At 44.5% G+C, this 23,314-nt stretch overlaps 1 protein-coding gene and 1 long non-coding RNA gene across 5 annotated transcripts in view; one reads left to right on the top strand and one right to left on the bottom strand.

Moving 5' to 3' along the window:
• LOC144823017 (uncharacterized) overlaps positions 1-21,471 on the top strand; it is a 78,778-nt gene extending 57,307 nt beyond the window's left edge. Inside the window, exon 3 of the long non-coding RNA XR_013608724.1 lies at positions 21,345-21,471. This is a non-coding gene — a long non-coding RNA (uncharacterized LOC144823017). The remainder of the gene's footprint in view (positions 1-21,344) is intronic.
• LOC144823016 (zinc finger protein 706-like) overlaps positions 21,069-23,314 on the bottom strand; it is a 32,803-nt gene continuing 30,557 nt past the window's right edge. For all 4 annotated transcript variants that reach the window (XM_078681141.1, XM_078681138.1, XM_078681140.1 and 1 more), the window contains exon 4: positions 21,069-23,189. The gene's annotated coding sequence lies outside the window, so the exon portion shown is untranslated. The remainder of the gene's footprint in view (positions 23,190-23,314) is intronic.

Raw genomic sequence — 23,314 nt, 5'->3', positions numbered from 1 at the left:
TTTTAAAGGTAAGTAAGAGTACCCTACCCCCTCATGTAGTACCCCTGTACAACCCACCCTCGACGCCCAGTCCTTTTCCTACATTTACACTACCCAGCACGACCCCCCAACATGACCATAAACCACTTTTCTTGCCTACACCAACACTACCCTAATACACTACCCCTGCACAACCCTACACTACATCACTACCCTACACTACACTACATAAACACCACCCCCAGCATGACCCTACACAAACACCACAACACTACCCTAAACACTACCCCAGCATGACCCTACACTACACAAACACCACAACACTACCCTAAACCCTAAAACACTACCCCGGCATGACCCTACACAAACACCACAACACTACCCTAAACCCTACCCCAGCACAACCCTACACTACACAAACACCACAACACTACCCTAAACCCTAAAACACAACCTCAAGCACGACCCTACACTACACAACAACAACACTACCCTAAACCACAACCACAACCCTACACTACACAAACACCACAACACTACCCTAAACCACAACCACAACCCTACATTACACAAAAACCACAACACTACCCTACACAAACACCACAACACTACCCTAAACCCTAAAACACTACCCCCAGCACCTCCCTACACACACCACACTACCCTAAACCCTAAAACACTACCCCCAGCACGACCCTACAATACACATACACCACAACACTACCCTAAACCCTAAAACACTACCCTACACAAACACTACAACACTACCCAAAACCCTAACACACTCCCCCAACACAACCCTACACTACACAATCACTACAATTCCCTTAACCCTAAAACACTACCCTGCATGACCCCCCCCCCGACTACCTTAAACCCTAAAACACTACCCTACACTACACAATCACCACACTACCCTAAACCCTGAAACACTACCCCCAGCACGACCCTACATTACACAAACACTACCCTACACTACACAATCACTACCCCAGCACGACCCCTACACCCCTAAATAATTAACCAAAACCCCCTTACCTCTCTATCATCGTGGTTCCTCTCTCCTCCTGGTGCCTTCTTCATGAAGTCTGGTTTTTTTTTCACAACACGTGTACATTTACCATACATGCCTTAACAACGTAATTCGTTGTAAAGGCATGCGTGGTAAATGCACACGCGTTGTGAAAAAATGCGGAGTGATGGTATGCGGGGTCAAAGACCTCGCAGAGTAAAGGTATGTGGAGTCAATGTCCGCGGAAAAAAAGATTTGTTGTAAACGTGGATTACCGTTCTTCATAGGAAGAACGCTGTGGAGCTGTTGACAGCAATGTGTTATTTGGATGTGGCTGTTGGAATTGCTCGATTTTTACAGTCTGTTAAACAGAGTTTTAATGAAGAAATGTAGGGGTGTTTGGTAGTTAGGATGGGGTGTTTTTTAATGATTTTAATTGTCAATTGTGTTTTAGGATGTTTTATGGACAATTGTCTAAATAAACTTGCTTCCTTACCTTACTAACTCATATTGATATTCCAAGATTTCTTCTCTGGATGCATCTGAAAAGCTAATCCCGCTGGACAAGTTTTTCCAAGTATTTCTTTATGGACACAATGTGTATTTTCCACAGGGAAGCAGATACTCATGCCAAATTGTGTAAACTACATTTGAATCATACATGACTTCCAATACTGGGAACAATGAACGCTATGGATTTTAAAGATGTCTGTTTTTGTATTTCTGTCACCAGTTCTCAGTAAAGATAAAGCTGGTTCTACGCAACTCATTTTATTGTGGTTTATTAAAAAAAGCTTTATATGTAATATGAGCGGATTCCATCTATCAAATAAACCAAATGGTGTGCCTACCGAGTACAAACTGAATTATCTACTGCACCGGCTGGGACCTGCAGTTCTGTAACCAGAGAAGAGAGGGCAGACGCACTGTCTTGGGAGAGAGGCGAGAAATACACACTGGTGCCATTTCACAAAGGCGTGTAGGGGTAAGGTAAGCCCAGCCTCCAAAGTTCGAGAGTCTCAAGGGTAGAAGCCCTCTCTCACTATTTAGTGGCTGTAGTGGGGGGGGGCGATGGACCGTACTGACCCTTAGCTCTCACGCGGCCGCTGCAGGAAGGGTGGTCAATAAAGCCCATGGCTTAAGCGTTTGACATCTTATTAATGGCCTGATGTGAGCTTTGTCGTCTGCATTGGGAAACGGGACGCACTGCTCTAAGCATATGGATTTTGTTCTGCTCCCGAGTGGCATTCCTTTTGGAAACCTCAGCAATAAACGACGGACAAGGAAGAACGTCTGCATTCCAGGGTAAAATATAATTTGAAGAATGCACTTAATGTGTAATTTAAACGTTATTCCGAGCTCGAAGCGTTTCCTTAGCTGATGGCCGCAGACGATCAGGTCTGGAAATCTGTACAGGTAAGATTCATCACCAGCTCTGTATTTTATTTACAATTGACAAATACTGTTCAAATAATGTACGCCGATATTCATTGATTTCCCCCCTTACTTAATCTGCGTATGCCGTGGCAAAGCCCTGAGCGGAAGTCGAAGGCTAGGTGATTTAAATGAGGGTGTTCATTGTGACTTCTATTGCAGGGGCAAGGTAACTCACAAAGAAACTGGCTGCCAGCCGCTGTAGATTTAGGGGCAGCTTTACAAGAAAGTGACACATCTATAGAGATGCGTCACTTTCCTTGCGGCACTCTAAAAAATGCTTGTGCCACCATGGATGCGCCGTATTTTCAATACGGCACACCATGGCGGAAGGATTGACAGATGCGTCAGAATTTCTGACGCATCTGTTGGGGCAAAAGTCACGCATTGCTGGAGTCATGTCGCAAGCACGACGCAACTCCAGCAATGCATTTTGTGGCCTTACACCTGTTTCAAGCAGGCATAAGGTTTTGACGCAGTGGCTTCCTAAAAGTGACGCAGTTAAATCTTATAGATTTCACTGCGTCACTTTTACGAGGCTTTCCTGCGTAGGTACGCCCCCCCCTGCATACATTATACCTGACGCAGGTATAATGTGACCAGGTATAATGTGACCAGGGCTTTACAACATGACGCATCTCCCTAGATGTATCACGTTGTAAATAGGGTGCATTGTTTGAGCCGCCGTTACGTCACAAAAAGTGACACAACAACGGCACCCAAGTGACGCAAGGGGCTTGTAAATCTGCCCATTAGTTCTGAAGGGTGGCACAGGCAACAGAAGGTGGGACAGTTAAACCAGTATACCATCAATGTCAGGTAGGGGTGGCAGCATAAACCTCTGGGTGGGTCCCCTGGAACTTGCCTTTGCTTCACATAACAGGGGTCAAAAAGGCAGTGGCGGAACATAAAGTAAACTAAGCACAAGAGCCATGTTTACATTGTGTAGTTCTCTAGTCTCACACCATATCTTACCCCTAACTATTAAGGAGCAAATAGAAGATACTGATGTGATAAGGGTGTGACGAGGGTCCACCTTGAATTGTCATCGCAGGTGAAGCGGTGAACGATTACTGCTGATCCTGAGGTTTTTCTCAATTGATCTCCACGAAATATACATGGGAAAGTTCATAGATTATTGGAAAAAAATTGATTGGGGTTTATTTGGTGTAAAATGTTATACAGGATTGATGCCTTTTAAAACACGATCATAGGTTTTCTTGTAAAACATTGAGTATGCTTGAGGATTGGTTTGACGTGTCAGTAGTTGATTTCCTTCCACTACTCTGGCATCAGGACTCAGGCTCCGACTTCTAATCAGACACATGGGCACTTCCAGTAACCAGGAAGCAAACGGATCCCTACTATAATTAGGTTTATTATAAATGAAAACACACCCAAAACCCACCCTCTTTCACAACAATCCCTAAGCCCAAGAAATTATGAGGCATATTTACAAGTTTCTACCGCCTCAGGAGCGTACTTTTTTGGAGACTCCGGTGGCGTTGCACCATTCCCCATATTTACAGGGTGGCACTAGTCTGCTAAACGCCACTTGTAAATATGCTCCTTACCACCGCAGTCTGCTGCGGAAACGGGCAGGCAATGGGTGTTGCTGTGAGGCTTCCACCGCAACATCCATGGCTTTTTGATGCTGCCCCAGATTTACAAGAATGGGGCAGTGCCAAAAACTAAGGCCAGCAAGGTAATACCCGGTCTTAGAATGGCAATGCAAGGAGAAATTATTAATTTCCCTTCGTTTTTTGCTCTTTCCACGAGTGCTGCATCCTTGCAGTAACTGGTTTTGTCAGTGGGCTTAGTGTATACTTCTGTTGTTAAAGCTCTCTCCTGTGCCCTTATCACCAGGTCAACAAATGGTAATTTGTGGTTGCTCATTGTCAAGGTGAATTTCAAATTGACATTCTGTACATTGAGCCACTTCAAAAAAGTGCCTGCCTCTTCTTCTGAGCCCTGCCAGGTTATAAAAATATCGATATAGCTGAGCCATAGTTATTCGGTTGCGGTAGGGCTTTTTAGACAAATTGTACTTGTGAACATACAAATATGCCAGGCTCGGGGCAAACATACTGCCCATTAATGTCCTTTGCTGCTCTTCATAGATTGCGTCCTTAAACTCATAATAGTTTTGGGTGCCAGTGATGCAAGTGTCATGATAAACTTTATAGGAGTCTTCCAGTGGCATGGTCTTTCCCGCATTAATTTCTATATTGTATCCAAGTTTTCATCTTGTGGAATGCTGGTGTAAATGGTTTCCACATCAAGCCCACACGTAGTCATTTTCAGGATTAAATTGAACACCTTGTCTGGTGTTAAGATGTTTTGTATCTTTCACATATGAGGGCATCTCTGTTACCAGGGGGCACAAGAACCAAACCACAAAATTAGATAAAAGGTTCAACCTATCCCAGAAAAAATGGGACCAACTGGACTAGGCTGCTGTTAGTGGATCTTGGACAGTGTATAAAAGTACGGAACACATGATTTTTTTCTTATTTAGGAACTCTGCTTCTGTTTCAGTGATCTGGTGATAATTCTTTGGATTTCGCTTTATAAATTCCAAGTAGTGTTCGACGTGAAAATGTAGTAATTTCTTTATCATTAAAGAGGCTTTTACAGGCCACCTGGTAGTCCTCTTTAGACTGTTTCACTAGTGCCCCTTCCTTATCAGCTGGTTTTATAACGAAGTCCTCTCTTTTCTTCCGATTCCTAAGTGATGTTTGTTCCCATGCAGTGAGGTTGTGGTAACGTTTATTACCGGTGACCAGAGCCTCAGTATCTTGTGTCACTGAGTGTTTGAATGTTATAACCTCAGGAGGCATAGTAGCTGTGGGAGTCACAACTGGAGCGGAGTCTCTGAAGAATGTTTTAACAGGGACCCTATGCAAGAATTCTGCAATCTCACAACAAAACTTGAATTTATCGGTCTGTTTTGTGGGACTAAGCTTAAGCCATCTCTTTCTTCTAGACTCCACTTTTCCCTGGTTGGGGATGTCAACCTGCTGCAAGTTGATACTCCCTCTGGTACTTCCCATCAAAAACTCTTCTTTCTGGTTTTCGTAACCACCCTTCCCCTAAAAAAAACCCTGTCCTAAAAAAAGGGCAGATCTTTAAATTGTGTACAAATAAAATGGATTATCTATAAAGAGTAAATATTATTTACAATGAAAAAAGTTAGTATGAGGAGATGACAGGTCAGTTAAAACTCTCGGCATCTGACTTTTCTCCAGTTTACTGCCTCATACACCTTCTCTTAAATTAACTTTCCTGTGGCCACCATCATTCACAATAGATGTAGGCCCCAAATATCATAAAACTTCTTCATTAGTAACAGAAGTGTCCTAATTATCACAGAACCTCTAGATAAGGTTCAATAGTTAGGACAAGTGTACCGATTAGGGAAAGAAAATAAGATATCTGGTAGGTACTATCACCTGATCCAATAAAATAATGTGCAAGCATAATATTCCAAACCTAGTAGAAATACTATAACAATAACTGTTGAAACAAGCATTAGAAATGCAATCGGGCTCGGATTTATTTGAGTTTGAGCTAATGGTATTATAAATGCCAATGTATTGTTGCTATGTGTTGTGGAGTGTGTTCATGTGGTGTGTACTGCCAGTGATCTCCTTGTGAGTGTGAGAATATTGCACCATTACTGCCTGTGATGTCCTTCTTGAGAGTGTGAGAAGCTTGCACCTCTGCTGGCATGTCTCCTTGTGAGTGTAAGAACTTTGCACTGGTGCTGCCTGTGATGTCCTTCTTGTGAGTGTAAGAAGCTTGCACCGCTTCTGCCTGTGATGTCGCTCTTGTGAGTAGGAGAAGCTTGCACCGCTGCTGCCTGTGATGTCGCTCTTGTGAGTAGGAGATTGCACCTCAGCTGCCTGTGGTCTCCTTGTGAGTGTAAGAAGCTTGCACAGCTGCTGCCTGTGATGTCCTACTCACTACTCTACTCACTACTCTACTCACTACTCTACTCTCTACTCTACTCTCTACTCTACTCACTACTCTACTCACTACTCTACTCACTACTTAGCACTCTGCACTCACTACTCTGCACTCTGCACTCACTACTCTGCACTCACTACTCTGCACTCACTACTGTTATTTTAAGGTGCAATAATAAAAGTAGTAAGCTATTTCACAAGCACAATGTTTTTGATGGCCAAGGTTGCCCCTGGCCCAGATGTCTTGAGGGCACATGTTGATTCGGACTTGGTATTCACGCTATTCCTATGCAAGTGTTCTTTCGTCTAGATCCTGTTACTGATAGATAAAATGAGTGCTTTTCCTGAGGCTGTTTACTGTAGTCCTTCTCATTATTTTTCTGATCTTTGTATCTCATGCTGGTATTTCTGACTGGTGGCACTGATCCTCTACAGAGCAGTCTTTCATTCTACCGAACACGGGTCCAGTGGTCAGTCACTGGTAGAAACCATGTGATCACTTCAGCACAGTCAATACATTGCTTGACAACATGAGCTTTGAGATACTCCTTCTCCCATCCCCACCCAAATCTTTTTCCGAAAGGTTTGAAGGGTGATGGTTGGTATGAGCCCCATCTCCCCCCACTCACCTTTGGCATTCCCCTTAAGAGAAGCTTGGGCAACTGCGTGATTGTTAATTTAATCAGTGGTGGCATTTGAAGGCTTCAGCACTTGTAGGCTTTGATGCCAAGCGACCTCGACCTTTAGTACCACAAAAGCATTTATTTAAAAAACAAAAACATGTATTGACGTGTCTATATGTTAGAGATTCTCCTTGTTCTTTGGTGCAACTTTTACTGCATGGCGACGTTTCACAATACTTTTTTTCTGGGAGAAACTTATGCCTGGGAAAATGAATCACATGCGAAATGATTTGTTGCATGGTATTCACTAAAGTGGGGTCTGCTGGGTAAGATTGTGCTGTGCTCACATTGCATGCATTCAAACACTGATGCACATGAGAGAAGTTTAGTGGAACAAAAATGACCATGAACATGCAAATCACATTCTGTTTATCCACGCACAGTGCTAACTTTTCAAGCGTTTGCTAGCATGCACTCCTGCATTTCCCACAAAATTTACATACAAAAGATCTAACTTGGTATTAAATACATGGGACAACATACCAGTCAGCCTATTTTTTAACCATTTGTATTAAAGTGTGCCATTTATTTACTCTATAGAAAAAACGTAGCTAAATTACTAACATTCTCCAGTTTTCCCTAACCTATCCTTCCACAATGGATTAATAGTGTGCCTTTAATCCAAATACGTGTTTGGGGTTTGAACGTTACAATGTGGACTATACACATGAACATGAATAGGAAAGACCGCACACCGCCCTCAGATATTTAGAATATCCACGTTCAACCCCTCATTATCAGGAGTTGAGAGAATGTGGGGTAACGTTGAAGTTTTAACAAAAAGGGTTAAAGGAAGTCTCTGCGTTCTTAAACCTCGTGAGTTAAAAGCCTTTTCAGGCGGCTATTCGTCCACGTTGCTTCGGGTTCTTTCTTGAGGCTGGCTGTCCTTGCTGTGTTCCTTCGCTTGCTCTGCTTCACGCATGCAAAGTTGGAAAAGGAAGGAGAAATGAAAGCATTTCTCCTTGCACCTGGTTTAAAAAGGCGCAATCTACTGTCTATAGTAAATTGGGTTTAGCGTGAAAAAGCTTGGGTGGTTGCATGGGAACGCCCATGCACCACCCTTGGCACAACCCCATGACACAATGCACTGCTTCGCATTACTTTTACGTTATTTCCAGGGCTAAACAAGTTTAGCGCTGGAAAGTTAATTGGGGAAAAAAGATTTTGCACGGTTTGGCGTCACTTTTGTGATGCAAACGGCACAAAATCTTAGTAAATCTCCCCCTAAATAAGTGACCTAAAGGAAGACTACAGATGCATTGCCAACATGGTCTGGGAATGACCTTTGGCTGGGTAGATGTCCCACCATACAGGGAGCCTTGATAGCACGAGTTAAGAGTACAGTCGCATCCTCCCAGGAGACGAAACTAGCTGTCAGACATTGCCCACCAAGAGTGAAGTGGCTTTGCAAGAAAGGAATTGGTGAAGCTGGTGAAAGAGGAAGCAGGCCCATACCCGGTTGGTCAGTGCTGCGTTTTGGGACCCCTTTTTTTCCTCTCGGTTTCAGCCTGACATATCACCCCGAAACTTTCCAGGAAGGAGCGGAGGTGAATTACCTTTAATTTTTGGGAACTTTTCATGAAGATTCGCCAAATGGTGCCAAGGTTATTACCAAACCAAAAACGCTCTGTCTATGGAGAAGCAGAGCTAACTATAACTGCCAAGTGGTGACAGCCACAGTGAGATATAAATATATATACATACATACATATCACATGCCAAAGATATCACCATTTATGATGATGATGATGTATGCCATGGGTTCTTTCTGTAAACAAAAACGTGTACAAGGTATTCATGGGCTATAGCCCATTTGTAATAATGGCAGTACACTCCTGGGATTGTTACAGGTTGTTTATTCCAGCTTTGACACTCAATGTTACTAAATCGTGAGCTATGCAAAAGGCAATGAGCAGAGGATTAGGAATAAGACTTCTGTGAGTTTTGCAAAGTTAGATGCTAATCTTTTGCAAATGGCATTAAGCCACTTTTGTTTCAGCTGCTGGTGATCCAAATAATTGTTTCCGTAAGATACTGCAAATATATGTCACTCCGTTGCTTTGCAACATTAAGAGGGCAGGCTCGCATTTGGAATGGTAAAACAAAAAACTCATGCAGTAGGTTATTTTACAATCATCTCCATTGCTGCAGGTATGTAGGCATATGCAGCACCAGGGCCATCCGGTTTATCAGTCCGATGTGTTCCACGAGTATGGAAGACCTGCAGTCAAATTGTAAAGGAAAAAAGACCATACAGCGAAGGGGTGATGAGAGCATTCAGAAATAAGAATTTACCATTTGGAATGTAACTTATTTCAGGATATTAGAGTGGATAATGGGATAGTCCACATACGACAAGATAGTTTTCTATAACAACTTCAACCCTGATGTTAAATTAAAGAGCCCAGCCAAAGTCACTTTGTGACTAGACCACATGTCATACTAGATGAAGCAGAGCGGACTGTGCAAGAATAACACCATCATCCTAGTAACTGGAGTCACAATCAAATTTATTGTTATTCAACTGGCTTCAAAGTTGAGACACATGCCCTCACACCACACCAAAAGAAACAAATATTGGAATTCCTTTTCATGCTAATATTCATTTCACTCCCTAGGTCAACAATTTTGTAAAAGGTGCAAACATGCACATCAATCCCTTTTGTTAAATCCCCCGATAATCCACGCCAACCACTGAATTGAGCTGGTCCTTGCATATTTCAACTACTGCTAACATCTGCTTCGTAAGTAGGTCCTAATCAAACCAGTCCTCCACGCGCTCCGATGGCTTCCTTTTGATGCTAAAATCAAAGTTAAGTTCCCATGTACTGTCCAGAAGACAAACCGAGACAAAGGCCAGGTATGCCTACAGGAAGTGGCACCTCACAATACTACAACGAGAGCGCTTCACTGAATGTCAGCCCACTGGATTAACCACCAATCGCTCAAAAGGAAGCAATATTGAGGAAGATCACTGGACATAGTCAAATGTAGACTCTGGAATGTTTTCTGCCCAAGTCTAAGATCTAAAACCATCTTGCATGATGTACAAGACCCTTTTGAAATTAGCAATCTGGACTCAAACTTCCTTCCAAACTTTGCATCTTTCACAGCACTGCCAAGCATTCTGAAATATGCAGGAGAAAGGTGGTCCTTTATAAAGCTACAAGAGCTAGAAATAATCTTATCAGTGTCATATCAAGAAGACACGTCTTTTTTTCAGTCAAGTATACATTTTAATTGAGGGGTAGCTTTAAAGAAATGCCAACCAATCAATGGATGTGACATGCTCACGAAAAGCCCCATTATTTTTATATTACCTTCCGTCCTTCTTTCCACTTATTTTCACATCTTCCGTTTTCACAAACTCTTGATTTCCTGCATGTTCACATTTCGCCCCCTTTCTGCTACCCTCATAACCACAGAACAGTAGTTAACCTTGAAACAAGGAACTTAAGGCCTCAATCTGTTGTTGTTACTAAAACGGTCACATTTATATAGCACTGCCTCTCAGAGGACCGAACACCCACCTATCCCCGCCCCCCACCCCACCCCACCAAATACAAACAAGGCCAGGCTATTCCAAGTCAGGCAACAAGAAGACAAGTGATTAAACTATTCCCAATTTCAAATCTCTCATTGTAGGATTTTGAGACCCCGGAAGAAACTAGTGCTCTCCTTTCTTATTAAAAGGACAGAGGACAGACAACTCTTGAAAAGTCTTTCAAAACTGGTTCCCAAAAGTGATATTTTATGGAAGGGCGCAACATAAAGGTAAGACATTAAACATACCCACAATTGTTTGGACTCCCTACCTATGCCCTGTGTAATACTTACAAGTACCACTACATACGGTGTTACTACACCATATAAAAATATAGGCGCGTGCATCTGTCACGAGCCACAGCACTAGAATAGTCCAAACTGCTAATTTTCGGTTAATTCATTTTCAGAGTCACAAGGAGTCTTTTGTCAGTTTGTCACAATAAATCACGAGGTAAAGAAATACCATTCTCTAACAGGATATAGATTCATTCAATGATTCTTTCTGCTTCGCTGAAGGCTAGTATACTTCTCTACATGCCGAAGTATTTAAATAATGTCTTCCTGTTCAAGTAATGGAATGATTATTGTTCCTGAAAAGACAGGAGCTCCGAGTTTGAGAAAAGCTGAGCTAAAGTCAAAATGCTCACCTAGACCCACAATGTCGAAAATGTCACCCATTTCCTTCTTGAAGTGTTTATTGTACCACAAAAGTGCTGCGTGATATATACCTGGGTCTGGGCGTACTGTTTTGTGCAAGAGCATCTATATTTTTTTCTAATGTGGTAAGAACAGGTCAAAAGTCACGTTTTCAATATAGCGCGTTAGTGTTAAGGGCCGTAACATGATGCTTATTACTTATTGATGGGGATTATTCGCTTCCACTTATCTGTATGCCTCAGTGACACTTATCTGTATGCCTCAGATGCATACTATGCTTTTGCCTTGCATACAATAAAACACTGCAAGTAAACAAACGTCGGGCTTCCACTGTACCTCCCCTTCTGCTGCACCTGAAGATTTACCTTTGGCTTCCATGCAAGACAAAAGAAGTTCACCACCTTGTCAGAACAACATACACCGTGTCTTGTTGGCTACAGCAGGATACATCAGTTCAGGGGCCATCAACACCTTAAAAAGCAGAATTGATAATGGGGGCATTTAGCCTCTTAACTATGCAGGTCATTCTTAATCTGCTAAGTAAGGTTTCAATGCCTAGGGTAGAGGACCAAGGATGCAATGGTGCAGTGTATGGCACCTGCAACACTGTGAGAGAAGGACGGAAGGGAAAAAACTCATGTGTCTCTGCATACCTCCCCTTGAAATTGAAGTTGTTATACGCAAAAGGCTTACTTCCCTGATTTTCCAGTTGTGTAAAGCAATGGTTATAGTTGGTGGCGAGATGATCATGAAAAAAGGTTGGAACAGATCATTTGAGGTCAGTACACTCTGGCACTCATTCAAAGCTTTAAATGTTTACTGCTGCTCCGGGTGCAGTGGATATATGTTGACCTACTCTCACAAAGGTATCGGAGAGTTCTCATTCTGTTGAGGTGCATATGACTTGTATTCCGGACAACCCTACTTCTTTGTAACTCAGGCAGCTCTTCTCACTCTTGACAGGTTTTGAGCTGTAACTGTTTGGGCAAGAGGTATTTCTGAGCATTCCCTGTTGTTGATGGTTGTACGAATACATGCATATGGAAGTGTTGAGGCCTAGAGGATAGACACAAGGCAGACTCTCTCATTAAGACTAATTGTTTATAATTAAAACAAATCAGTAAAGTTTAATGCGAGTCTCTGGGAAGCTTATGAAAGGTCTACGGCATCAGGTCACATCCAAGATAGCGTGGAGAGAAAAAGGAAAGAAGCTTCCCCTGGAGCCAGGGAGTTGAAAAGCAACTCGTTAGCTGGAGCAGAAGCGCAAGCGTCATGCCACGCTGCAGAAGATTGCAAAGGCGGCGACTAAAAGTCCTTTATTAGAGTTCCTGAGAATATTTGATACTGATAATAAAGAAAACAGGTAGCGTGTTTGAGTAGCAGCAACAAAAGGCGATACATGAGTAACGGCAATTGTGATTAAGTAGATAGAGGCATTCCAAGTGACAGTTCAAGTTTCTGCAAACTATTATGAGTCTATATGACTCCTAATTATGCTGTGGGGAAAAGGACTTGAGGACTCGTGTCGGGAATACACGCCTTCCAACCCCGAGTGGAGAAGGGCGAAAAAGTCTAGAACATTTTACACTAGAGGGTGAAATATCTATTGCAATATCCCAATTGCAGGAAGGCATGGTGACAACTTTTTAAAAGATTGACTAGCAGTTCCTCCCAAACAGTTTCGATATGGAAGTGTCGAGAAAGAAGGGTTGTGTACTCCAGGACATGAACCTTTCCACTATGCTGGTTATTTATAAGTCACGCGAACCCAGAGATGAATAGCAATTCTACCGTCCCATCTCATTACTTAATAGAGGTGAAGGTTCTTGTTAAGGTCTTGGCCATTCGAACGCACGAAAATCTTTGCCGCTTATCTAACTTTTTCTGAATAAATTTAAGATAAAATTAAAAACTTTGTTTACATCTAGGATAGTCTCCTCATTCTGCATAACAATGATACCTTAGCCAATATACAAAAATATCGATGTGTGTAAAATAAAAAAAAAGTAAAATAAAATGGAACATATGGAAACCTCCTTTACCAATACCAAATAATAAGTTATTTTGGTATAATCTTTCTCTTCCTTTATCCTGCTAGAGGTATTCTCTTTTGTATACTCCAACAATGTGCGAGGACAGTAAAAGTGGTGATCTTATCTGTGGTTTCCAGAAGTCTCATTCTTTTGGGACTAGAATATCATACTTTCTTTCTCAGAGTCAGAATCACTAGCAGACCAATAACAAGCTTCACGAATAAGTGTTTTTTTTCTTACTTGCTTTCTAGCCTACATGATGAACATCCTCCACTGTTCAAGGATGCTAGAAACAGGTCTTGGGAAAGAAATGTTTTGGTCCATTTCCATTCCAATGCCCCAAACAACCTTGATTCTCTCACCAGATGAAGCACCTTCATGTCTGAACTATTAGCTTAACACTCTCCACTAGTACTGGGATCAGTCCCTTCCCCATCACAGCACAAGCAACAATGCAATTATCGAGGAGGAGCTTCGCGCGCACCCAAGATGGTCGCGTGAGCACAGGGCTCCCGGACCCTCGCCACCTCCATCGACTATCCTGTAATTTATCCTGATTCGGAAGACGGGTGTTTATTGGCACAGTTCTACTGCTCATTTCTTTGTTTCAGCGAACTTTTTTGGACTTCGGGGTCCAGAGCTACAGACTGTCGCAGTTTTCTGGCCTGCTCCAGGGTGACGCCCCGCGCTATCTTGTCTTGCTTGCCGTCCAGTAAGTGAACAACAACGGACTGCCAGACTTGCGTGGGCTGGCGACAGCTTTCAGTTTCGATTCCTGTCCGGAGCTCAACCTGACTTTGTAGGCTCCATGGACGGCCGGACGCTCCTACACCCTTGGTCCCTCCGCTCCTACTGCCGATCTGTGGCAGCTTCCAGATCTGAGACTGGCACCACCTTCGCCCTTTTTGGTCCAACATTTGCCTCCGCAGTTACCATTTTTACCCGTCAACAGGCGACCCGTACAGGTCCAGGATCCAAGATGGCCACCAAGCCTGAGGGTGGGAAGCGCGGGCCTAAACCGGGCGTTCGAGGGAGTGCTCTGCAAACAAACATTATGGACCGGTACACTCTAGCTAAGGGATCGCCGGGAGCAGTAGCTAAACCCTCGACGACAATGCCGGAGGACTCATCGATTGAAGACGAGCCCTCGCTGCGAGATCTCATGGGTGCCATCACCGTTATGAAGGCCTCATTGGGGCAACAATATGAGGCCTTGACTCTCAAACTGGATACAGTGGCGATTGATGTCAATCTGATCAGGGCGGACTTGGCGAAGACAAACGAAAAGGTCAAATCTCTGGATCTTAAGACCTCTAGCCTGGTCACCGATGTTTCTGAATTACAGGCTGAAGTCGGGAATCTGAGGAAAGCCAATGATTATTACTCTGGGCGCCTAGAGGACTATGAAAGCCGTGCCAGGCGCAATAACATCCGCCTGATTGGGGTCCCGGAATCATCGACTGCTGCCTCGACGGACCTATTGGTGGAAGACCTGGTGCTGAATCACTTGGCGCCCAAGGGTCTCAGCAAGTTCTTTGCTGTAGAACGTGCACATAGGATCCCCGGCGGCACACCTAAATCGGGTGCGAACCCTCGACCCATCATTGCGAGGATCTTTCATTTCCGGGACAGAGACGCTATCCTGCAGGCTTCGCGGCAGTCTGGTCCCATTGCCTTTGAGAACTCTGTCAGCTTCTATCTGGACTTTACACAACAGGTCCAGAAACAGAGGCTGGGGTTCCAAGGGGTCAAGAATAGACTCCGGGAAAGGTCTATGAAGTATGCCATGCTCTTTCCGGCCCGTCTGCGGGTGGTACATAGGGATCGTACTTTTTTCTTCGACCATCCTGGGGTCGTGAGTGACTGGCTTGACACGCTGCCTACGGATCCTGAACCTTTTGAGGACTCTGGCAAGTCGGATCGGGCGGAAGGAGGCCCGACAGAGCAGGAGTAGCTGTTGACTTTGACCCCGTACCCTTCCCGTTGGCTTTGAACTGTGCTATGTTGTGTTTTTAATGTTTGCAAGTATTAGTCTTTTTGGGGGTGGGTGGGGGGGGTGAACGGGTCCTTTCTCCTCCTGGGTTTTCTTTTCGTAGACTAGTTGGGTGGTTGGGCGACAGGCACACTGCAAGTTTATGGGGCTCTTTGGTCTTCAGCAGGGGTGCGGGGTGGGGGGTATAGTTGTTTTGACATTGTTGGGGGAACTGGGTTGTTTGTTTGAATTTTTTTGTTACTTGCAAGGCGAAGGAAGGGCGCACTCCTGTTTTTTGCAGTCGCTTTGGGTGTGGGGCGGGGGAGGGGCTGAACGCGGGGATGGGGGGGGTAGGGGACTTCGGTTATTGTGTTGGAACGTGAACGGGTTGGGGGATGGGATTAAGAGGAGGGTGGTGTTGCAATTGCTGAAACGTTTGACTCCAGATGTCGTTTTATTGCAGGAGACTCATTTGCTCGGCAACAAGTGCTACGCTTTGAATAGGCGTGGTTATCGCCTTGTGGAGCACTCGGGTTTCACTTCGGGCTCTAGGGGGGCAGGCATTCTGGTTCGGACCTCCCTCCCCTTGGCCATTGATGATGTCATTCTGGATGATAAGGGACGCTACGCCGCCATTGTGGGGCGCTGGGAGGGGAAGGTTCTTACTTTGATTTCTGTGTACGTGCCCCCGGGCCTCCAGGCCACCACATTTGCTGATCGGGGAGACCCAGGATAAGTCCACCCAGAGGGTCTGCTTCTGGTTGGGGGTGACTTTAATGCGGTGGTCTCGGGAATGCGTGATCGTCACCCTCCCAGGGAACTGCCGAAGGCCCAGACTTGGTTGAGTGACTTCCTGGAGACGCTGGGGCTCACTGATTGCTGGCGGTTGCTTCACCCGAGCCAGTTGCAATACACCTATCATTCTGGTGCTCATGGTAGTCTCTCGAGGTTGGACCACGTATTACTGCCCTCGGCCCATGCATCCCTCATACGGGCAGTTAGACATCTGGCACGGGGCATCTCGGACCATTCTCCTCTTTGGCTGGTGGTTGATGCACGGCAGGGTTCGGCGGGCCGAGTGGCTCCGATCAACCCCTGGTATTTGAAGGACCCCAGGGTCAGGGATGAGCTGGTTAAAGCACACGATTGTTATTTTGAGGAAAATGTGGGCTCTGTTTCCTCCCCTAGTTTGCTTTGGGAAGCTTACAAGACGGTCATTCGTGGCCAGGCCCTCTCACTGATTGGTAGCCTGAAGTTGGCCAACCGTGCTGAGATGGTTCGACTTGAGGGGGAGGTCACGGCCCTGGAGGAGCGCTTGGAATCTGGGGTTACCGCTGAGGGGTTACATCTACTGGAGTTGAAGCAACATGAATACAGAGCTCTGGTCACTGAAGCTGCTAAGGAAATGGGGAGGGAACAGCAGGGACGCTTGTATGATGTGGGTGATAAGGCTGGGAAACTGCTTGCTTGGTTGGATAAGAGGGAGAATGCAAGTCGTGTCGTCCCTGTGATTGTTGCGGAGAATGGCGAGTGTTGTACAGACCCTGTTGATATTGTTGCATGTTTTGCCGATTATTTCCGCGAGGTGTACTCCCAGGTGTCTGATCGTTCAGAGCAGGACTCCTGCCTGCTATTGCGTGATATTGCACTTCCCCGATTGTCTGACATTGATAGAGATGCTCTGGATGCCCCGCCTACTGTGGACGAGATTGCCGCTGCTGTCCGTTCGGTCCGATCCAGCAAGGCCTCGGGCCCTAATGGGCTCCCCATTGAGCTATATAAACTGCGCCCGGATTCGCTAGCTCCTCATCTGCGCTCTATGTTTCTTGAGTCTTTGGAGGTGGGTTTTCTCCCGCCAGACCAGAGACTGGCCACTATTGTTGTCATCCACAAGGATGGTAAACCTCGGGATCGCTGTGCCTCTTTTCAACCCATTTCGTTGATTAACGCGGAACCTAAAATCTTGGCCAGGTTGCTGGCGACACGTTTGGCGACCGTTATTGGGGAACTGGTTCACCCTGATCAATCCGGCTTTATACCGCATCGTAACACGGCGCTTAACCTCCGAAGGTTGCATGGCGTCCTGGCACGGGCCGAGACGCTGCGTGAGCCCGCCATCTTGGCATCCTTAGACGCTACGATGGCGTTTGATTCAATAGAATGGCCGTATTTGTGGGCGGTTCTTGCTAAGTTTTGTTTCGGTTTGGAGTTCGTTCGGTGGGTCAAATTGCTTTACGCCGGTCCCATGGCTCAGGTGGTGGTCAATGGCCGGGTCTCTGCGCCCTTTGCACTGAGCAGAGGGACGCGACAGGGCTGTCCCTTGTCCCCCTTGTTGTTTGCTCTCGCCTTGGAACCGCTGGCGGCCTGGTTGAGGTGGGAACCGTCCCTGAAGGGCATTAGGTGGAACTCGGAGTTTGAGGACCGTATATCTCTCTACGCTGATGATATTCTGCTCTATCTTACATCACCCCGTAAATCCCTCAGTGTGCTGTTCGATGTCTTAACGTCCTTCCGCAAAAACTCGGGTCTTGTCATCAACTGGTCGAAGTCCTGTGTATACGTCCTGTCGGGTGCCGCCCCCCTTCTGCCAAGTGGTTGTCCTATTGCGATTGTGAACGATGGCTTTAAATACCTACGCATTTTTATCACGCCGAGCCCTGCACTGCGGTTTGACCGTAATTTACTGCCCCCTCTTCAGCGCCTTCGGGCAGATGTGGTCGCTTGGGGGAAACTTCCTCTCTCCCCTGGGTAGAGCGGCATTGTTTAAGATGATGTCACTGCCCCGCTTCCTCTACGCTTTGCAAAACACACTTGACGTCGTCCCGGCTACATACTTCCATGAGGTTGAAAGTTTACAGAGGCAACTGGTGTGGGGGGGTAGGCCCCGGATCGCCATTGCTAAATTGTCGCTCCCGTGGTACGACGGTGGAATTGCTTTGCCTGATATCTGTCGCTATTATTGGGCGTCTCAACTGGGGGCGATAAATCATTGCATGTATGGCCCATTGCCGAATCCGGCCTTCGAGATGGACAAATGGTTGTTACCGGGGGGCGACTTCAATAGAGCCCTCTACTCGAAACTCACCCCTCGCAACGTGACGGGCCCCACTATGACGGCCGTCCAGGTGTGGAGACATGCTTCCATGGCGCTTGGGTGGACTGGTAAATTGACTCGTGCCACCCCCCTGTACGCGTCTGATAGACTTGGCTCACTTTGGCAGTTCTGGGGGTTTGATAGGTGGGACTTGATTGGTATCAGCAGGATTGATGATGTTTGGACTAAGGGGAGAATGAAGACGTTTGAGGAATTGAAAACCGAGTACGCTTTGAGCGATCGTGAATTTTTTCGCTATGCGCAGGTCCGCCACGCGGTGCTCTCGGTCTTCCCTTCGGGTGTGGAGATACCGGAGTCGTCCCCGCTTGAAGACAGGGTACTGGACGGACATGTTCCTGATAGTACGATTTCGCTTATTTATAAAAAGTTAATCAACTCCAGGTCTGATCTCCTGGTTCGCCTTAGAGAGGTCTGGACTGGTGATGGGCTGGAGCTGGACGATGAGGACTGGCGGGCGGCGATCTCCTCCCCTAAAGAGGTGGCCATCCAGGCGTGCCTTAGATTTGTGCAACTTAAAATCCTGCATAGAGTGTATGTCACTGGTCCCCGTTTGGTACACATGGGCTTCTCTGTGGATGGTTTGTGTCGGCGTGGATGCGGTCTCCTGGGTACCTTTTTACATATCATCTGGGAGTGCCCTGAGATAGTGCGATTCTGGTCCCGTGTGCACGAGGTGATGAGTGAGGTTACGGGGGTGCGATCGATGCCGGAAGCTAGGAGATGCCTGCTGAACGTGTGGGAACCGAATGATTACTCCGTGTCGCAGCTTCGGTGGGTGACCTTGGGCAATATGGTTGCCAAAAGAGACATTGCGCAACTGTGGGGCGCTCAGGGCCCGCCCGGGATTCGGAAATGGAAACAAAACATGGACTGGTGCATGTTCAGAGAAAAAACTGTCTATATTTCTCGAGGTACCCCCCGAAAATGGGGGAAGATATGGACTCAATGGAACACTTACCGTGGTGATATATGTGCCCCTCCTCTTCCTGACCCAGATGTTGCACCCACGTCCCCGTAACCCGAGGGTTCCTTCACATACTATTGTATACTGGTTGCAATTTGTCTCTTCTGCCCCCCCCCCCACCTCTGTGAGATTCTTTCTCGATGGAACAAATGCTCATGGGATTGCCCTTCCCGCTCCAACACCAAGTACTGCAACGTTGTGTATACTGATGTCTCTTTTTCTTCTCTCCTTGCAAGTTGTTTGTGTTTGTGTTATAAAATCAATAAAATGTTTAAAAAAAAAAAAAACAATGCAATTATCTGTGTTGTGTGATATAGCGGGGTTGACATTTTTAGCCATCTACTCTCAGGCAAAATAAGAATGCAGCCTATTTATACCAATGTTTCTGAAACTGATAACTTCCTTTGCCCCACCAACAGAAACCTAGGGCAATCTTGTACCACACCGACTAATGCCACACAAACAATACAGTTAAAAAATCTACCAAAACCATAAACCAAGACAGTCATTATGACAATTCAAGAAAATGGCTGCAAATATCAGTTATCAACCACAAGTTGGAATAGATCAATACTCTGTACGTTGGTCCATTTACAATATATAGCTATGATAGTTATGAAAGACCTAAAATCAAGGATTCCTGTTAATCCTTAGCCTAATACAAGACCATAGTTCTTAATATCCACAAAGCATCTACTAGCTAATAATGAGGCCACTACTGGAGCCAATGACCAAATTTCCCCAGTGACCAAACAATAAGAAATGAACTATTACAATGGTTAACATTTTCAACTAGCAATTTTGATACCAGTGTGGAATTTGGCAAATCAGTCTATGTACTAATAGGTCAGCTCCTAAAAATTACAAATCCGAGTTTGCCGCAAAGCAAATCAAGGCATTAACATTGACGAGGTTGACTGCAAATTGCGACTCACTAGGTTTGGACACAATTACAGGGATGGTTGCTTGCAAGGCAACCATGCTTGTCACGGTGTAAAAATTAAATTATTATTATTATTTTTTTTAAGTGCACCACATTTTTTGTAACAAACAGGACTGCGCTGAAACAGAAGGTTAAAAAAAAAATTAAAAAAAATAAAAAAAACTCACTTACATGGAGCCACTGCCTAACCTTATTGAAACTTTTTTCAATATTCACAATTCGGAAGCGGCTCATAGGGGACTCTTTCCCATTTGCAAATGTGTTACAAACCCATCTTGGGGTACAGTAAATGTTCCATGGTTTATGACTGGAATTACAGTCACAAACCAAGGATACCAATAAGTATGTCCAAGGGACTAACACAACACGTGCCTTCCAGATACAGAATGGGTATCCAGTCACTATCCCATTTTAGTATTCAGGAAAACGTGGACTCTTAAAATGGGATTCGTACACTGGAAAATCCATTTTTGCAATTGTGACCTCCGATTCGGATTGCTTGCAATTGGGATACAAATTGATAGTACCTCTAACCCGAACTATATATGCTTTTGAAAACCTTGAAGCAGAAGCAATCAAATGAACAATAAGATGTTGTTCAAATTATCTCCAGATCTCGCCTAGAATGTAACCAAGATTATCACAGTGAGCAAGGAAGACAACATAAGATGTGCAACAAGCTCAGTACCCCAAAACAGAACGCTACAGTCATGTCCTAGGAAACTGCCCGGCACCTCACCAATCAGAAACGGACGGCGTACATTTAAATGTTTAATCTTTATTAAAAACAAAGGCAAGACGTTTCTCTTACATGAAATGTGATCTACATAATTAATTGGAATAGAGGTTCACATAACATAATACAAACAGAACGTATCACTGCTTTGTGCAAAATGCACTCGACTTGTACAGTCCAAAGCAGACACAAGGCAAAAGTGCAAGAGACACTTGTGTCAGCTTTAAAAACGCTGAAAGACAATATTTCAATATTCATTATGAACAAGTTAATAAAAATGCAGTTTTTTTTTATCTTTGCAGGTTTGCACAAGACATCTGAGGTACCAGACATTGGAGGCATCCTGGGGTCCCCATCCTTGGCACAAGGAACAGCAGCCCAAGAGTGGCAAATAAGTCCGTTTCCATATATCCTAAATACATCACATTCTTACTGCAGTAATATCTGGACATTGAGGGGAGAATGGACTGTCTCAAATACACATATTGGAGAGGAGAGAAATACTGTATCCACAAAAGGTGAGTAATCATAGCCCACTCCTCCAGGTCCTCAATGAGGCAACGTAAAGACCATTTACAATAAGTATAAATGCAGCCGATTCCCAAGGTTAGCCTGCCACACTAGTGCTTTTCCTTAGTGGGTGTTTTACTTTAATACTCCAATTGTCACAGCAGTTTTAACTAAATGGGATGGAATATGGCCATCTAATTAATCTAGACTGGGCCACATCTCTATGTCAATCAGTAAAACAGACTCCAAGTATCATTCAATTCAATACATCAAGTCTGGATTAATTGATAAAGCATTTTTGGTTTAGTTCGCCAAGCACCAGTAAAAACGGGCATCCTTACTTCGAAAGCAAATGTTAAGTATGCAAAACAAGAGTTTAGGATGACCAAGAAGAGAAGTAATTTTACTTTCAACAACATGGTGCTTTCAGAAGTAGGTCCATGTTAAGAGCACCCACAAAACAAAGTGACTATTGCAAGAAAAATTTGAACTTTAAGATCACCAAAAGTTAATCCATGCCAGATTTCCGAGCGAAGGTAGCTCTACAGTGGTTCAAAATGAGCATTTCATGGAGCCGATTGGATCATAGCAAAATCAAGCCATTGGTTCTTGAATATTTTGCACTGTATTTATGGGCGCCGTGCAAGAGATAAGGAATGAACAAATTGGGGTGTTAAGCAGTAGCGGGGTGGAGGGATGGCTGATCTTGGGCCTTGCAATTCTACATGCTCAAAAACTAATTGGTTGCAGTATCATAACTGATGACATAAAATTTGATTCATAGAGACAACAGAAGAGTACATCATTCATCATCATTCCCGGAAGGAAAAATCACATCCTAGAAAATGGCTTAAAAATTGAAGCATTTACAAAAAGGTGCACTGGTAAAAAATATATATATTAAAAAAAAAAAATAAGAGAAGTGGAATCGCCTTCACAGAATTATTGCCACAAGTCAGGAATTGCAAGCGGTTCCTTTAGGACAAATAGAATTAGCTTAGAGGTAAACCCTGAAGTAAAGCCAAGGAGCAGAGTTCAAATATAGAGGTAAACTGTGGATACTTGTCTGAATGAGAGAAATATTCACAAAAAAGGATTAATGTGTATTGGAAACACAGACACATGGTTTTAGCATGGAGGGCCCCTTTTCAGCTAGAGTACAGAGGGTCTTCAAAAGTCGACAAGGAAGTCCAAACCAGAATAAGCCCTTTTTAGAAAACAAAAATGGCATTTAATTCAATTACTCCTGCATGTTGGATGTCCGACGCCTCTAGATACTAAACTAAATATTGAACTGAGTCCATGTCACCCACTTTAAAACTTTAAATCAAAGGAGGGAGGTTTAAAAAAAGTTAAAATGTCACAGTTCGATTCAGAAAACAGGTTCCATACAACAACAAAAAAATAGCCTGAAAAGAATGTATGTTACAAAGTTATTGAAGCTGTGATCGATTGCAAACTGGAGCCTTAACATTAGGCAGCGACTTAGCCACCGCCTACTCCTTAACATCTGAAAAACAAAGCAACATATCTTTGCAATTTGTTAAAGTAATTAAAGTATACGGCCAGGCTGTTCACTCCCCGGATCGTCCTCGTTTTCCTTTAGAACTCAATTTCCGTCTGAAAATTATCCAAATCTGCAAGAGAAGAATGTAGAGTAACAAAACACAAATGGCAATAACTGCAGCAGTTACCATTGAATCTGCAATGCTTCACCCCTGTCTGCCGTTATGTAAGGTGCATAGGGAGCATTAAGACAAAC

Source organism: Lissotriton helveticus, chromosome 3_1 (assembly GCF_964261635.1).
Source record: "Lissotriton helveticus chromosome 3_1, aLisHel1.1, whole genome shotgun sequence".
Classification (NCBI taxonomy): Eukaryota; Metazoa; Chordata; class Amphibia; order Caudata; family Salamandridae; genus Lissotriton; species Lissotriton helveticus.
The sequence above is the reverse complement of the archived record's forward strand: the minus strand, read 5'-3'. Positions and strand labels throughout refer to the sequence as shown.